We start from the raw sequence: 12,356 nt of genomic DNA on the forward strand, positions 1-12,356 counted from the left end.
CCCGCTCGAGAAGCCGAGCCTCTCTGGGCTTCCCCGCCGCCGCCTCCCGCCCCAGGCCCCGCGCCGGGCGGGGCCGGGCCGGGCCGGTTGAGTTCGCTGGCCAGGTCCCGCGGGCTCCCAGGGACGGGGGTGATGGGCGGGGCGGGGCGGGGCGGGGCGGGGTGGGGGGCTGTCTCTCTATACACACACACACACACTCACACTCACTCACACTCACACAAGATGCGCCTCCACGGCTGGACTCGCCAAGGTGGAGCCCTCCCAGCCCCCCTCGTCTCCTCGCCCGGCCTCCTTCACCTACCCGCTGCCCACCCCCAGCGCGTCGCTGCCGCTGACTGCGCACGCGCGGGACGCTCGCCCTTTGACCCCAGCCAGGGGCCGCCCTCCCCCACAACCCCTTTCAGCTGCGCCCCCCCCTCGCCCTGTGGGTGGGCTGCCGCCTATTCCCCCGGGCCAGGGCTGGGGCACAGCCAGTGTATGGGGCGTCTCTCTCTGGGGATGTGTCCCATGGGTGGGGTGGGGTGGCGTGGTTTGGGGGGCGCTGAAGAAATCAGTCCCCTCCATCTCCTACCTCTGGAAAACACCCAAGCCCGTGGAGAACTGCCGGCACCGCTTCGTGGGGGCCGGGACCCTCCTCCGTGTCCTCCTGTGGCCCAGTCCAAGGGGCCTGGGCCTGGCCGGGGCTGCTTTGGACCCCGACCACCCTGGCGTGTGGACTCGCTAAAAATCGGCCATTAGATATTGGATTCCAGCTTCCTGGAGGTCATTTCACTAATGAGTGCACCGGAAAGAGTTTCCTAATCCATCTGTGAGGGTGGCAACTGAAGGAGAATTTTAAAGCTGACAGAATAGGCGAGGGAAGGCATAGGAGATTTCCACACCCAGCAAGGAAGACTTTCCCGAAATGGAAGAAAGAAACGAGCAAACAGAGACACCGGTAGCCCGCCCGGAAAAGAGTCTGCCCCTGAGAGAAAGCACCCTGACCAGGTTCACCCGTGGGTGGGTGGCGAGCTAGCGGCATTCAGAAGAGCGAGGCCCGCAGTCTGTGCGGAAGACACCTGCACTCTGGTGTGTGTGGCGGCGCGATTCACAAGCAGCTCTAGATGTTAAACCAAGGAGAAGCCAGGGAGTTCCCAACGCCCCAGGTGTCCTCAGCCCACGACTGGCTGCTGTGGGAATGCGAAGCCCGGCTCCTTGTCTCAGAGCGGGGTTCCCAGGAGGATCAGGCTGAAGCTGGGACTTGGCCTCAAAGTGTCCCCTCGCATGGCCACCCCCTTCCCCTTCCTGCTCCTCTACTCCTGGTGCCCCTCCATCCAGGGGCCAGACCTTAAAGAGTCACCGCAAGAGAATCCTGGTCCCAAAGGAGCCTTCTGGGGGACCGGTGCTGAGAGAGGTTGTGGGCATGGCCCGCTGGGGCTCTGCCCGACCCAGGGCTGAGAGATGCCACCTCCCAGCTCTGGGTCCCTGCAGGAAGTGTTGGCAAGCACAGGGCCGGTCCTCCAAAGGCCCAGGTGCAGGGAGCCCAGGCCAAGCAGCCTGTGGAAGAAGCCACTTGCCGTGCCACCCCGGGAACAGGACTGCAGGCCCCGGCCCTTCCCACCTCCTCCTCCTCCTCCTCCTCCTCCCCCCCGCCCCGCCCCCACAGGGCACAGGGCTCAGAGACACCTCAGACTCTTGCTACCCAAAGTGCAAAGGGCATCAGTTGCTCCTCCAACCCCCCCCCCCCCCCCCCCGCCCAGCAGACCACGTTGTCCAGCCAGCCCCCGGGCCTCCCTGGGGTGCCCAGCACAAAAGTGCAGACACCCACCGGACCCTCAGTCTCAGTTTTCGGAGGTTTTTGCCACTCTAAGGACCCGCAGGCCAGCTGGGCCTTCGGGCAGGACAGAGAGCCCCGGAATCCGACGTGGAGAGCTGCGTGTACGTCCCCATCAGGAGGCGGTCCCCACCTCCGCGGCTCTCCCCTTGCGGGGAGCGGCAGCCCAGCCGGCAGCCGCAGGGCCTCAGGGAAGACACCAGGCTGGGCCCCCGCGGCACAGCGGGGGCACGTCCCCCGCACTCACGCGACTTAGGGACGGCTGCTGGAGACTGCTGCGGCCACCCTGCTGCCGGGTTTCTGGAGGGCTTCCTGGAAGCAGCGTCCACACCAAGCCCTTGGAAGGCCCAGGCGACGGAGGAGCCGGTCAGGCAGGGGCCGAGGACGGTGAGAGGCCGGGCGGGAAGGAGCGTGTCAGGCAGGGGCAGAGGACGGTGACCGGCCGGGCGGGGAGGAGCCGGTCAGGCGGGGGCCCAGGACAGTGACGGGCCTGGCCGGGGAGGAGTGCGTCAGGCAGGGGCAGAGGAGACGGGCTGGGTAAGGGTTAGGGTTACAGTTAGGGCACAATTCACAATCCCAAAGACGTGGAAGCGACCCGAGTGCCCATCCATCCAGGAGTGCATCAATAAAATGTGGCGCGTGGACACCACGGAGTGCCATTCGGCTGTGAGGAGCAGCGGTGAGAGGGCGCCTCTCGTGTTCTCCTGGCCAGAGCTGGAACCCGTTCCAGTAAGCCAAGTATCCCAGGAATGGACACACGAGCACCACGTGAGCGCGCTCACCAGCAAATTGGTACGAACGGATGGACGCCTAAGTGGACAGAGAGGAATCACCTTCATCGGGTGGGTGTCGGGCGGGCGGGTGGGGGGAGGGGAGGGGCATACACATCCATTAGGCATGGGGTGGGTGCGCACCGACTGGGGGATGGGCGCACTTGAAGCTCTGACCCGAGGGGGGAGGCTTGGAGAGGGCAAGGCACCCGACCTTAACATTGGTACCCCCACAATACGCTGGAACAACATGAGAGGTATATGAATAAGAACACAGGGGGGGCCGGGCGCGGTGGCTCACGCCTGTAATCCTAGCTCTCTGGGAGGCCGAGGCGGGCGGATTGCTCCAGGTCAGGAGTTCGAAACCAGCCTGAGCAAGAGCGAGACCCCGTCTCTACTAAAAATAGAAAGAAATTAATTGGCCAACTAATATATATAGAAAAACACAGCCGGGCGTGGTGGTGCATGCCTGTAGTCCCAACTACTCGGGAGGCTGAGGCAGCAGGATTGCTTGAGCCCGGAGATTGAGGTTGCTGTGAGCTAGGCTGACGCCATGGCACTCACTCTAGCCTGGGCAGCAAAACGAGACTCTGTCTCAAAAAAAAAAAAAAAAGAACACAGGGGGGAGGGCGGCACGGGCAACACATGTCACCTGAATACTTGTACTCCCATCATCTGCTTGAAAAGAGAGAGAAAAGAAAATGCAATCCTAGAGGTAAGAGACACTTTTTAAAAATAATGAATCCGAAGAGAAAAGTAAAAGGAGGCCTGTGGAGCAGGTCTGGGTGTGACTCCGGATCCCCCAACATCAGGTGCCACCACCAAAGATTCCTGCGTGTAGCCCATAGAACCCCAAAAGCAACGGGACGAGTTCTGGTCACATACTCCCTCAAAATGACATCCTGGCCTTCTTCTGGAACTCCCTCCCCTCTCAGACTCTCAAGGTTTCCTCCAGCGTGTCGGTTCCCACAGAGCAGACCTTTGGTCTGAGACCTGACAGTCCAGATGCCACGCATGCTGCCGCGTGGCGGCGGTGTCGCGGCTTGGGACAAGAGGAGGCCCCACGGTGCGGGCTGGGGCGCCAGGCACCGCGCGGGCGCTGAGGGTGGGGGTGACCCCCACCCCGGGCCGCCGCCGCGCTCCCAGAAAGGGGACAGAACAAGAGGCAAAAAAAAAAAAAAAAAAAAAAGCAGCAGCCTGTGGCACCCGGTATTCCCAGGCGGTCTCCCATCCAAGTACTAACCAGGCCCGACCCTGCTTAGCTTCCGAGACCAGACGAGATCGGGGGCGTTCAGGGTGGTGTGGCCCTAGACGGCGGCGGAGGGCGCCCCTGCCCCGCTCGAGAAGCCGAGCCTCTCTGGGCTTCCCCGCCGCCGCCTCCCGCCCCAGGCCCCGCGCCGGGCGGGGCCGGGCCGGGCCGGTTGAGTTCGCTGGCCAGGTCCCGCGGGCTCCCAGGGACGGGGGTGATGGGCGGGGCGGGGCGGGGCGGGGCGGGGTGGGGGGCTGTCTCTCTATACACACACACACACACTCACACTCACTCACACTCACACAAGATGCGCCTCCACGGCTGGACTCGCCAAGGTGGAGCCCTCCCAGCCCCCCTCGTCTCCTCGCCCGGCCTCCTTCACCTACCCGCTGCCCACCCCCAGCGCGTCGCTGCCGCTGACTGCGCACGCGCGGGACGCTCGCCCTTTGACCCCAGCCAGGGGCCGCCCTCCCCCACAACCCCTTTCAGCTGCGCCCCCCCCTCGCCCTGTGGGTGGGCTGCCGCCTATTCCCCCGGGCCAGGGCTGGGGCACAGCCAGTGTATGGGGCGTCTCTCTCTGGGGATGTGTCCCATGGGTGGGGTGGGGTGGCGTGGTTTGGGGGGCGCTGAAGAAATCAGTCCCCTCCATCTCCTACCTCTGGAAAACACCCAAGCCCGTGGAGAACTGCCGGCACCGCTTCGTGGGGGCCGGGACCCTCCTCCGTGTCCTCCTGTGGCCCAGTCCAAGGGGCCTGGGCCTGGCCGGGGCTGCTTTGGACCCCGACCACCCTGGCGTGTGGACTCGCTAAAAATCGGCCATTAGATATTGGATTCCAGCTTCCTGGAGGTCATTTCACTAATGAGTGCACCGGAAAGAGTTTCCTAATCCATCTGTGAGGGTGGCAACTGAAGGAGAATTTTAAAGCTGACAGAATAGGCGAGGGAAGGCATAGGAGATTTCCACACCCAGCAAGGAAGACTTTCCCGAAATGGAAGAAAGAAACGAGCAAACAGAGACACCGGTAGCCCGCCCGGAAAAGAGTCTGCCCCTGAGAGAAAGCACCCTGACCAGGTTCACCCGTGGGTGGGTGGCGAGCTAGCGGCATTCAGAAGAGCGAGGCCCGCAGTCTGTGCGGAAGACACCTGCACTCTGGTGTGTGTGGCGGCGCGATTCACAAGCAGCTCTAGATGTTAAACCAAGGAGAAGCCAGGGAGTTCCCAACGCCCCAGGTGTCCTCAGCCCACGACTGGCTGCTGTGGGAATGCGAAGCCCGGCTCCTTGTCTCAGAGCGGGGTTCCCAGGAGGATCAGGCTGAAGCTGGGACTTGGCCTCAAAGTGTCCCCTCGCATGGCCACCCCCTTCCCCTTCCTGCTCCTCTACTCCTGGTGCCCCTCCATCCAGGGGCCAGACCTTAAAGAGTCACCGCAAGAGAATCCTGGTCCCAAAGGAGCCTTCTGGGGGACCGGTGCTGAGAGAGGTTGTGGGCATGGCCCGCTGGGGCTCTGCCCGACCCAGGGCTGAGAGATGCCACCTCCCAGCTCTGGGTCCCTGCAGGAAGTGTTGGCAAGCACAGGGCCGGTCCTCCAAAGGCCCAGGTGCAGGGAGCCCAGGCCAAGCAGCCTGTGGAAGAAGCCACTTGCCGTGCCACCCCGGGAACAGGACTGCAGGCCCCGGCCCTTCCCACCTCCTCCTCCTCCTCCTCCTCCTCCCCCCCGCCCCGCCCCCACAGGGCACAGGGCTCAGAGACACCTCAGACTCTTGCTACCCAAAGTGCAAAGGGCATCAGTTGCTCCTCCAACCCCCCCCCCCCCCCCCCCGCCCAGCAGACCACGTTGTCCAGCCAGCCCCCGGGCCTCCCTGGGGTGCCCAGCACAAAAGTGCAGACACCCACCGGACCCTCAGTCTCAGTTTTCGGAGGTTTTTGCCACTCTAAGGACCCGCAGGCCAGCTGGGCCTTCGGGCAGGACAGAGAGCCCCGGAATCCGACGTGGAGAGCTGCGTGTACGTCCCCATCAGGAGGCGGTCCCCACCTCCGCGGCTCTCCCCTTGCGGGGAGCGGCAGCCCAGCCGGCAGCCGCAGGGCCTCAGGGAAGACACCAGGCTGGGCCCCCGCGGCACAGCGGGGGCACGTCCCCCGCACTCACGCGACTTAGGGACGGCTGCTGGAGACTGCTGCGGCCACCCTGCTGCCGGGTTTCTGGAGGGCTTCCTGGAAGCAGCGTCCACACCAAGCCCTTGGAAGGCCCAGGCGACGGAGGAGCCGGTCAGGCAGGGGCCGAGGACGGTGAGAGGCCGGGCGGGAAGGAGCGTGTCAGGCAGGGGCAGAGGACGGTGACCGGCCGGGCGGGGAGGAGCCGGTCAGGCGGGGGCCCAGGACAGTGACGGGCCTGGCCGGGGAGGAGTGCGTCAGGCAGGGGCAGAGGAGACGGGCTGGGTAAGGGTTAGGGTTACAGTTAGGGCACAATTCACAATCCCAAAGACGTGGAAGCGACCCGAGTGCCCATCCATCCAGGAGTGCATCAATAAAATGTGGCGCGTGGACACCACGGAGTGCCATTCGGCTGTGAGGAGCAGCGGTGAGAGGGCGCCTCTCGTGTTCTCCTGGCCAGAGCTGGAACCCGTTCCAGTAAGCCAAGTATCCCAGGAATGGACACACGAGCACCACGTGAGCGCGCTCACCAGCAAATTGGTACGAACGGATGGACGCCTAAGTGGACAGAGAGGAATCACCTTCATCGGGTGGGTGTCGGGCGGGCGGGTGGGGGGAGGGGAGGGGCATACACATCCATTAGGCATGGGGTGGGTGCGCACCGACTGGGGGATGGGCGCACTTGAAGCTCTGACCCGAGGGGGGAGGCTTGGAGAGGGCAAGGCACCCGACCTTAACATTGGTACCCCCACAATACGCTGGAACAACATGAGAGGTATATGAATAAGAACACAGGGGGGGCCGGGCGCGGTGGCTCACGCCTGTAATCCTAGCTCTCTGGGAGGCCGAGGCGGGCGGATTGCTCCAGGTCAGGAGTTCGAAACCAGCCTGAGCAAGAGCGAGACCCCGTCTCTACTAAAAATAGAAAGAAATTAATTGGCCAACTAATATATATAGAAAAACACAGCCGGGCGTGGTGGTGCATGCCTGTAGTCCCAACTACTCGGGAGGCTGAGGCAGCAGGATTGCTTGAGCCCGGAGATTGAGGTTGCTGTGAGCTAGGCTGACGCCATGGCACTCACTCTAGCCTGGGCAGCAAAACGAGACTCTGTCTCAAAAAAAAAAAAAAAAGAACACAGGGGGGAGGGCGGCACGGGCAACACATGTCACCTGAATACTTGTACTCCCATCATCTGCTTGAAAAGAGAGAGAAAAGAAAATGCAATCCTAGAGGTAAGAGACACTTTTTAAAAATAATGAATCCGAAGAGAAAAGTAAAAGGAGGCCTGTGGAGCAGGTCTGGGTGTGACTCCGGATCCCCCAACATCAGGTGCCACCACCAAAGATTCCTGCGTGTAGCCCATAGAACCCCAAAAGCAACGGGACGAGTTCTGGTCACATACTCCCTCAAAATGACATCCTGGCCTTCTTCTGGAACTCCCTCCCCTCTCAGACTCTCAAGGTTTCCTCCAGCGTGTCGGTTCCCACAGAGCAGACCTTTGGTCTGAGACCTGACAGTCCAGATGCCACGCATGCTGCCGCGTGGCGGCGGTGTCGCGGCTTGGGACAAGAGGAGGCCCCACGGTGCGGGCTGGGGCGCCAGGCACCGCGCGGGCGCTGAGGGTGGGGGTGACCCCCACCCCGGGCCGCCGCCGCGCTCCCAGAAAGGGGACAGAACAAGAGGCAAAAAAAAAAAAAAAAAAAAAAGCAGCAGCCTGTGGCACCCGGTATTCCCAGGCGGTCTCCCATCCAAGTACTAACCAGGCCCGACCCTGCTTAGCTTCCGAGACCAGACGAGATCGGGGGCGTTCAGGGTGGTGTGGCCCTAGACGGCGGCGGAGGGCGCCCCTGCCCCGCTCGAGAAGCCGAGCCTCTCTGGGCTTCCCCGCCGCCGCCTCCCGCCCCAGGCCCCGCGCCGGGCGGGGCCGGGCCGGGCCGGTTGAGTTCGCTGGCCAGGTCCCGCGGGCTCCCAGGGACGGGGGTGATGGGCGGGGCGGGGCGGGGCGGGGCGGGGTGGGGGGCTGTCTCTCTATACACACACACACACACTCACACTCACTCACACTCACACAAGATGCGCCTCCACGGCTGGACTCGCCAAGGTGGAGCCCTCCCAGCCCCCCTCGTCTCCTCGCCCGGCCTCCTTCACCTACCCGCTGCCCACCCCCAGCGCGTCGCTGCCGCTGACTGCGCACGCGCGGGACGCTCGCCCTTTGACCCCAGCCAGGGGCCGCCCTCCCCCACAACCCCTTTCAGCTGCGCCCCCCCCTCGCCCTGTGGGTGGGCTGCCGCCTATTCCCCCGGGCCAGGGCTGGGGCACAGCCAGTGTATGGGGCGTCTCTCTCTGGGGATGTGTCCCATGGGTGGGGTGGGGTGGCGTGGTTTGGGGGGCGCTGAAGAAATCAGTCCCCTCCATCTCCTACCTCTGGAAAACACCCAAGCCCGTGGAGAACTGCCGGCACCGCTTCGTGGGGGCCGGGACCCTCCTCCGTGTCCTCCTGTGGCCCAGTCCAAGGGGCCTGGGCCTGGCCGGGGCTGCTTTGGACCCCGACCACCCTGGCGTGTGGACTCGCTAAAAATCGGCCATTAGATATTGGATTCCAGCTTCCTGGAGGTCATTTCACTAATGAGTGCACCGGAAAGAGTTTCCTAATCCATCTGTGAGGGTGGCAACTGAAGGAGAATTTTAAAGCTGACAGAATAGGCGAGGGAAGGCATAGGAGATTTCCACACCCAGCAAGGAAGACTTTCCCGAAATGGAAGAAAGAAACGAGCAAACAGAGACACCGGTAGCCCGCCCGGAAAAGAGTCTGCCCCTGAGAGAAAGCACCCTGACCAGGTTCACCCGTGGGTGGGTGGCGAGCTAGCGGCATTCAGAAGAGCGAGGCCCGCAGTCTGTGCGGAAGACACCTGCACTCTGGTGTGTGTGGCGGCGCGATTCACAAGCAGCTCTAGATGTTAAACCAAGGAGAAGCCAGGGAGTTCCCAACGCCCCAGGTGTCCTCAGCCCACGACTGGCTGCTGTGGGAATGCGAAGCCCGGCTCCTTGTCTCAGAGCGGGGTTCCCAGGAGGATCAGGCTGAAGCTGGGACTTGGCCTCAAAGTGTCCCCTCGCATGGCCACCCCCTTCCCCTTCCTGCTCCTCTACTCCTGGTGCCCCTCCATCCAGGGGCCAGACCTTAAAGAGTCACCGCAAGAGAATCCTGGTCCCAAAGGAGCCTTCTGGGGGACCGGTGCTGAGAGAGGTTGTGGGCATGGCCCGCTGGGGCTCTGCCCGACCCAGGGCTGAGAGATGCCACCTCCCAGCTCTGGGTCCCTGCAGGAAGTGTTGGCAAGCACAGGGCCGGTCCTCCAAAGGCCCAGGTGCAGGGAGCCCAGGCCAAGCAGCCTGTGGAAGAAGCCACTTGCCGTGCCACCCCGGGAACAGGACTGCAGGCCCCGGCCCTTCCCACCTCCTCCTCCTCCTCCTCCTCCTCCCCCCCGCCCCGCCCCCACAGGGCACAGGGCTCAGAGACACCTCAGACTCTTGCTACCCAAAGTGCAAAGGGCATCAGTTGCTCCTCCAACCCCCCCCCCCCCCCCCCCCCGCCCAGCAGACCACGTTGTCCAGCCAGCCCCCGGGCCTCCCTGGGGTGCCCAGCACAAAAGTGCAGACACCCACCGGACCCTCAGTCTCAGTTTTCGGAGGTTTTTGCCACTCTAAGGACCCGCAGGCCAGCTGGGCCTTCGGGCAGGACAGAGAGCCCCGGAATCCGACGTGGAGAGCTGCGTGTACGTCCCCATCAGGAGGCGGTCCCCACCTCCGCGGCTCTCCCCTTGCGGGGAGCGGCAGCCCAGCCGGCAGCCGCAGGGCCTCAGGGAAGACACCAGGCTGGGCCCCCGCGGCACAGCGGGGGCACGTCCCCCGCACTCACGCGACTTAGGGACGGCTGCTGGAGACTGCTGCGGCCACCCTGCTGCCGGGTTTCTGGAGGGCTTCCTGGAAGCAGCGTCCACACCAAGCCCTTGGAAGGCCCAGGCGACGGAGGAGCCGGTCAGGCAGGGGCCGAGGACGGTGAGAGGCCGGGCGGGAAGGAGCGTGTCAGGCAGGGGCAGAGGACGGTGACCGGCCGGGCGGGGAGGAGCCGGTCAGGCGGGGGCCCAGGACAGTGACGGGCCTGGCCGGGGAGGAGTGCGTCAGGCAGGGGCAGAGGAGACGGGCTGGGTAAGGGTTAGGGTTACAGTTAGGGCACAATTCACAATCCCAAAGACGTGGAAGCGACCCGAGTGCCCATCCATCCAGGAGTGCATCAATAAAATGTGGCGCGTGGACACCACGGAGTGCCATTCGGCTGTGAGGAGCAGCGGTGAGAGGGCGCCTCTCGTGTTCTCCTGGCCAGAGCTGGAACCCGTTCCAGTAAGCCAAGTATCCCAGGAATGGACACACGAGCACCACGTGAGCGCGCTCACCAGCAAATTGGTACGAACGGATGGACGCCTAAGTGGACAGAGAGGAATCACCTTCATCGGGTGGGTGTCGGGCGGGCGGGTGGGGGGAGGGGAGGGGCATACACATCCATTAGGCATGGGGTGGGTGCGCACCGACTGGGGGATGGGCGCACTTGAAGCTCTGACCCGAGGGGGGAGGCTTGGAGAGGGCAAGGCACCCGACCTTAACATTGGTACCCCCACAATACGCTGGAACAACATGAGAGGTATATGAATAAGAACACAGGGGGGGCCGGGCGCGGTGGCTCACGCCTGTAATCCTAGCTCTCTGGGAGGCCGAGGCGGGCGGATTGCTCCAGGTCAGGAGTTCGAAACCAGCCTGAGCAAGAGCGAGACCCCGTCTCTACTAAAAATAGAAAGAAATTAATTGGCCAACTAATATATATAGAAAAACACAGCCGGGCGTGGTGGTGCATGCCTGTAGTCCCAACTACTCGGGAGGCTGAGGCAGCAGGATTGCTTGAGCCCGGAGATTGAGGTTGCTGTGAGCTAGGCTGACGCCATGGCACTCACTCTAGCCTGGGCAGCAAAACGAGACTCTGTCTCAAAAAAAAAAAAAAAAGAACACAGGGGGGAGGGCGGCACGGGCAACACATGTCACCTGAATACTTGTACTCCCATCATCTGCTTGAAAAGAGAGAGAAAAGAAAATGCAATCCTAGAGGTAAGAGACACTTTTTAAAAATAATGAATCCGAAGAGAAAAGTAAAAGGAGGCCTGTGGAGCAGGTCTGGGTGTGACTCCGGATCCCCCAACATCAGGTGCCACCACCAAAGATTCCTGCGTGTAGCCCATAGAACCCCAAAAGCAACGGGACGAGTTCTGGTCACATACTCCCTCAAAATGACATCCTGGCCTTCTTCTGGAACTCCCTCCCCTCTCAGACTCTCAAGGTTTCCTCCAGCGTGTCGGTTCCCACAGAGCAGACCTTTGGTCTGAGACCTGACAGTCCAGATGCCACGCATGCTGCCGCGTGGCGGCGGTGTCGCGGCTTGGGACAAGAGGAGGCCCCACGGTGCGGGCTGGGGCGCCAGGCACCGCGCGGGCGCTGAGGGTGGGGGTGACCCCCACCCCGGGCCGCCGCCGCGCTCCCAGAAAGGGGACAGAACAAGAGGCAAAAAAAAAAAAAAAAAAAAAAGCAGCAGCCTGTGGCACCCGGTATTCCCAGGCGGTCTCCCATCCAAGTACTAACCAGGCCCGACCCTGCTTAGCTTCCGAGACCAGACGAGATCGGGGGCGTTCAGGGTGGTGTGGCCCTAGACGGCGGCGGAGGGCGCCCCTGCCCCGCTCGAGAAGCCGAGCCTCTCTGGGCTTCCCCGCCGCCGCCTCCCGCCCCAGGCCCCGCGCCGGGCGGGGCCGGGCCGGGCCGGTTGAGTTCGCTGGCCAGGTCCCGCGGGCTCCCAGGGACGGGGGTGATGGGCGGGGCGGGGCGGGGCGGGGCGGGGTGGGGGGCTGTCTCTCTATACACACACACACACACTCACACTCACTCACACTCACACAAGATGCGCCTCCACGGCTGGACTCGCCAAGGTGGAGCCCTCCCAGCCCCCCTCGTCTCCTCGCCCGGCCTCCTTCACCTACCCGCTGCCCACCCCCAGCGCGTCGCTGCCGCTGACTGCGCACGCGCGGGACGCTCGCCCTTTGACCCCAGCCAGGGGCCGCCCTCCCCCACAACCCCTTTCAGCTGCGCCCCCCCCTCGCCCTGTGGGTGGGCTGCCGCCTATTCCCCCGGGCCAGGGCTGGGGCACAGCCAGTGTATGGGGCGTCTCTCTCTGGGGATGTGTCCCATGGGTGGGGTGGGGTGGCGTGGTTTGGGGGGCGCTGAAGAAATCAGTCCCCTCCATCTCCTACCTCTGGAAAACACCCAAGCCCGTGGAGAACTG

At 63.6% G+C, this 12,356-nt stretch overlaps 3 non-coding genes across 3 annotated transcripts; all 3 read right to left on the reverse strand.

Moving 5' to 3' along the window:
- Positions 1-3,777: 3,777 nt before the first annotated feature.
- Positions 3,778-3,896, reverse strand: LOC142862225 (5S ribosomal RNA). Its single transcript, XR_012913308.1, has one exon. It is a non-coding gene; the product is annotated as a 5S ribosomal RNA (ribosomal RNA).
- Positions 3,897-7,694: 3,798 nt separating this feature from the next.
- Positions 7,695-7,813, reverse strand: LOC142862236 (5S ribosomal RNA). Its single transcript, XR_012913313.1, has one exon. It is a non-coding gene; the product is annotated as a 5S ribosomal RNA (ribosomal RNA).
- A 3,800-nt stretch (positions 7,814-11,613) lies between these two features.
- LOC142862247 (5S ribosomal RNA) lies at positions 11,614-11,732 on the reverse strand. The gene has a single exon (XR_012913323.1). It is a non-coding gene; the product is annotated as a 5S ribosomal RNA (ribosomal RNA).
- Positions 11,733-12,356: the final 624 nt, after the last annotated feature.

The sequence above is a fragment of the Microcebus murinus genome, chromosome 18, assembly GCF_040939455.1.
Source record: "Microcebus murinus isolate Inina chromosome 18, M.murinus_Inina_mat1.0, whole genome shotgun sequence".
NCBI lineage: Eukaryota > Metazoa > Chordata > Mammalia > Primates > Cheirogaleidae > Microcebus > Microcebus murinus.